Source organism: Apium graveolens, chromosome 1 (assembly GCF_009905375.1).
Source record: "Apium graveolens cultivar Ventura chromosome 1, ASM990537v1, whole genome shotgun sequence".
NCBI classification, from domain to species: domain Eukaryota; kingdom Viridiplantae; phylum Streptophyta; class Magnoliopsida; order Apiales; family Apiaceae; genus Apium; species Apium graveolens.
In genome coordinates this window covers 107084634-107090119 of record NC_133647.1, presented here as the reverse complement: position 1 = coordinate 107090119, position 5486 = coordinate 107084634, and the positions used below count along the sequence as shown (strand labels likewise).

Genomic DNA, 5486 nt, shown 5'->3' with positions numbered 1-5486 from the left:
GATAAAGCAGAGGAAGAAGTTTTAGTAGAGGAAGAAGTTCTTGTGGAATAGGCGAAAGTTGAAGAAGAAGCTCTTGTTGCAATGGGTGAACCATAAGCAAATACAAAGGCTTTGATGGACTACTCTCAGTCAAAAATCAATGATATTCAGTCTAGCATTGTCAGACCATCCATCGCGGCTAACACTTTTGAAATCAAGGCTAGCACGATTCAGATGGTGTAGAACTCGACCTGGTTTGGGAATTCTCCGACTAGAGATCCCAATATGCATATTAGAGATTTTATCGATATCTGCGACACTTTCAAATTCAACAATGTTTTTGAAGATACTATTAAGTTGAGGTTTTTCCCATTCTCTCTGAGGGATAAAGCTAAGTGCTGGTTGCATTCTCTACCACCAGACTCTATCACCAAGTGGGAAGATCTTGCTCAAAAGTTTCTCACTAAATTCTTTCCTATGGCGAAGACAGCTGCAATCAAGAATGCTCATAATCAATTTGCGCAGCAATCGGGAGAATATTTGTGTGAAGCTTGGGATCGTTATAAGGAGATGCTTGGAAAGTGTCCTCATCATGGGATGCCTGACTAGATGATCATTAAATGCTTTTATAATGGTTTGGGTGCGACTTCTAGACCCATACTTGATGCAGCATCAGGTGGAGCCTTATGGGCTAAGAGCTACGATGAAGCTTATGATTTGATTGAACTGATGGCTGCTAATGAATAACAGAACCCTTCTCAGAGAGTAACTCAAGGCAAGGTAGCAGGAATTCTGGAGGTAGATGCAGCTACTATTATAGCTGCTCAGCTTAAAGCTTTGACGATGAAGATGAATTTTTTGGCTAATTATGGAGTTAATCAGATCACTAGTGTCTGTGAGCTTTGTGTTGGTGCCCATGAGACAGAGCAGTGTGCTATTTCTAGTGAATCAGCTCAGTTCGTGAGCAACTTTCAGAGGTTGTATTAACCAGTTCCAGCCACCTATCATCCCAACAACTGCCATCATCCTAACTTCAGCTGGAACAACACTCAGATGGCGGTGCATCAGCCTTATCAGCAGTATGCAGGAAAGCAATACAACTATCCTGGTTTTCAGCAACCGCAATATGCACCAAGACAACAACTCCAGCTGCAATAATCTAATGAAAAATCTGAATTGAAGGAGTTAAGGCTCATGCGCAAGAGCCAAGCGATTTTTATTAAGACCTTGGAGAATCAAATTGGGCAGATTGTCAATGCATTGGTGAATCGAAAACCTGGTACACTCCCTAGTAACACAGAAGTGTCAGGCAAAAAGGAAGCAAAAGAGCAGGTTAAGGCAATTACATTGAGGTCCGGGAAGGTTGCGAATCCCGAAAAAGCTCAAGTTCCAGAATCTGAAGATGTGGCTGAAGAGGATGTGCAGAAGGAAGCAGAAGTGGAACCAAGGAAGAAAACTTTGGAACACACTCCCCCTGAGGGTAATATAGGGGATAAACAGGTCTATCCTCCACCTCCTTTTTCTAAATGGCTGCAGAAGCAAAAGTTGGATAAGCAGTTTGCTAAGTTTATAGTGGTGTTCAAGAAACTTCATATCAACATACCTTTCGCTGAAGCTCTTGAACAGATTCCTAGTTATTCGAAGTTTATGAAAGGTATTCTCTCTCGGAAAGTGAAGTTCGATGACTTAGAGACCGTTTCTCTCACGGAGGAATGCAGTGTTGTGCTGCAACAGAAGTTGCCTCCAAAGCTTAAAGATCCTAGAAGTTTCACTATTCTTTGCACCATCGGAAACTTGTCGTTCGACAAGTGTCTATGTGATTTGGGAGCTAGCATCAATCTGATGCCTTTGTCTGTCTTCAAGAAGTTGAACTTATCTGATCCAAAGCCTACTTATATGTCCTTGCAGTTGGCCGATCGTTCTATTACATATCTACGAGGCATTGTGGAGGATGTCTTGGTCAATGTGGACGAACTCATTTTCCTGCTGACTTTGTAATTTTTGATTTCGAGTAGGATAAGAAGATTATCATAATTTTGGGAAGACCATTATTGGCTACTGGCCAAACCTCGATTAATGTGCAGAAGGGTGAGCTCACTATGCGAGTGCTGGATCAGGATGTGACTTTTAACGTATTTGTCGACTTAAATTTTTTACAAAAGATCCCAAGGTGTGTAGTGAATTTAAGGCCTTTGATGGATTTAACTGTATAAGAACATTTTCTCTTTTTCAAGTAATATTGAACTGACCCATTCTCTATCAAAACAAGTATCTAGCCAAACTTCACAAAATTATTCTTTTTTTTTTGTTTCGATTAACTTTATGATGTCTGTTTTCTTAGGCTTTCTATGTTACCCATGTAGCGAGCTTTAGGTCATTGACTCCAAAACCAAATGGTTTTAGGGCACTAGGTTTTGAAATCCCCCGACGAACTTAATAACTCGAGTAACAAATGCCACAAAACAAGACTAGTCATTTCTACTTGTGCCCATTATCTAAAGATTTTTATTTATAAGAACAATGGGTATTGAAGTAGTTTATTCATCTTTTTTTCAACTTTTTTGTTTTTTTGTTTTTTTTCTTTCCGCAAAGGCTTGATTTCGAAAGAAAAATTCTAAATCTATGATTCCCTAAAAAAACTCTAGACTTGCTCCTAACAAAAAGATATTACTAAAATTCACAAAACTAAAAGTATTCTTTTTGATTGGCCAGGTGGGTGCAAGCATTGCCAAGAGGCTAAACACCAGCCTAGTCACCAATTTAAATGGTCAGGTAAGCTTTCGCTAGCCTAGACACTAAAGAATGAATACTTAGAGTTGATCGTTTCAGTTTTCTTCCTAGTTGAGCGCGAAGTCCTAGGGGCTAATGTCTACTTAATTTTATTAAAAAGGTTATGGTATGCAAAATGATGGATTTAATGGTTGTGGGCCAAGGAAAGAGTGATGAAACCCCTCCCCTTATCTTGTGATGTGGTTTTGCCCTTAAAGTTTATTTAAATGATGCAACACACAACGAGATATGAAAGCGATAAATAATTATGGATGCTCTAAACTACGTGTTCTAAAAAAGACGAAATTTAACGTACCTTGGGACCTCCAGCAATCACCACAATTTATAAGGTACGAAAAAGTAAAAATAATAAAATAAAATCTAAGATGATGTGCTCCTAGGTGAATAAATGCATGATGCAACAATTATGTATGTAACTAACTAGTTTTTTTTTGAATTTTCATTTTTTTGTGATTTTTTTTATAACAAGTAAGAAAAGAGAGAGATACGGGTTACTCAAGCAAGCTTCCAAAAATTCCTTCGAACCTCGACAATTTTCGGAGTTCCAACGAGCTTTCCAAATCTTCAATTTTCTAAAAAAAATTAAGTAAAGAGAGCAAGTAAAACTAATTCGAAAAATTAAAAATTAAGGCGCGAAAAAATAATTATAGTACCCGACAGCGGCGCCAAAAACTTGATGTGCCAAAAATAAACATTTAATTTGCAAGCGCACAATTTTTGTTTTAATATTTTGAGATTCGTTCCTCAAGAACTATAAATTTCTCGCAATTTCTTAACTATTAATTTAGGCGAACTAGAACTTTAAAGTGGGAGGTGAGAATTTCTTTTCTAAAATTAATTTAAAATCTACAAAGTCGAAAAGAGAATTTACTCTAACTAAACTAATTAATTACCCCTAAATTAATTTAAACTACTAAATAGTTCTAATTAAATTAATTATCACAAAAACATTTTTTTGAAGAATTAACTCTAACAAAATTAATTTAGAACATTTATTATTTACAGGAAATTTTGGCATGAACTACTCGTAATTTCGACTATCCAATAAACGTAACAAAATAACCAAGCCAATTATAATTCACTAAACAAAACCAAACAAAATTAATCAATCAAAATTTCCTACTCTACCATTAAACTAACTGAACTAACTGAACAAACCACCTGTAATGACTTGGAAACTGAACTCGAAATAGCCCAACTCCGTAATCAAGCCATAAACCCAGATGCTCACTAACGCGGGTTGATAAACTCAAAATTAAGACTCAGCAAAGTAAAAGTATGATTCGGCTAATCTACAAACAACAAATACTCCGACTCGGCATATGAACAAACACAAATACGGAACAAGACTTGATCAAAATAAAACAAAACAGGGGACTGAAATTTGCTGCAACTCGGGAGAAGAAACAATTAAACTCTCCATGACTCGGTCTCAACTCAGACAAGACTGAGTGAATAAACTCATTAAAAATGCAACTACAAACATGAACTCGGAAAATTGATATAACGCCAACAAAAACGCGGCTTGGCCATAGGCTTAAACAAAACTAAACGCTGCAAAGAACAACAGAAAATCCAACTCGAACTCAACTTAGAATACGAAACACAATTATTCAGAACCGCGTCAACTCGGCCATTGGGAAAGGTAAACTCAGAACTCAGATAGAAAATACGAACTCAGTTTAACTCGGCGATTCGATGTTTCTCGGTATTAACAACAGAAGTGCAAAATCGAAGGCTGTGCAAATCGGAAAATGAAAACGAGGAAGGGTTTCAACTCGAGCAACTCGGTGCTGACTCAGTTAGTGACTCGGGGTTTTGTTTTGCAATTTGAAAGAACAGAAAAGAGAGGTGTATTCGGAGATTTGTACAGAAGAGAAGCAGGGGAGTTCGAACAGCGGGCTAAACTCGTCCTGACTCGGTGACAGACAAGGACCGAGACTCGGGGCTGTTGCGATTCGAAAGAAAAAAAACGGAGGTGTGTTTTCAGAGATTTGTAAAGAAAAGGACACTGGGTTTGGTTTGTTTTTAAACAGATTGCAACGGATCTTTGGAAAAGCAAAGACGCAGAAGGTAGAGAAAAAAAACAGGGCTTGACATGTGTGTTTGATTTGCAACAGGGGAAAAAGGCGAAGTAAATAAAATGATATTGAAACTGATTATTTGAGATTAATACTAATTAAACGCTGAAAATTAACTAATTAAAGGTTAAGCTACAGTAAATTAAAATTTATTTTATCGACCAAATTCCCAACATAAATTGATTTAATATAGAAATTTAGTTGAACGTATAAATAAGCTAACTAATGCAAAATTAAATCTTAAAGTTATGCTACCTAAATAAAAGTAGATCTAACAACAAGAATTAAATTAGCTCATTTCATATCCCCAAACTTATTACTTGTTGGATATAGAAAAATATCATAGCTTAAAGATTAAAGAGGCTAATAAAATTGAACAAACTTGTATTAATATAAAAAATGATTGTTTACAATGATGAAGAATGATTGCAACTTAAAAAATAGATCTACAACTTTTAAGGAAAGTAGACTACAACTAAAAATGGAAAATACTAGGTTGGCTATATGTTACTTGGGTGTGGTTTAGAAGACAAGGGGTGGGTATTTAATGGATAAGAATTAGGGTTTTAGGGGTGTTGGCTAAATCCAAGCCATACATTTGTCATGTGTGTTGGTAGAATCTTGACCCTCGAATAT

At 36.6% G+C, this 5486-nt stretch overlaps 1 pseudogene; it reads right to left on the bottom strand.

The window, feature by feature from the left end:
- Positions 1 to 481: 481 nt before the first annotated feature.
- Positions 482 to 578, bottom strand: LOC141683105 (small nucleolar RNA R71; annotated as a pseudogene).
- Positions 579 to 5486: the final 4908 nt, after the last annotated feature.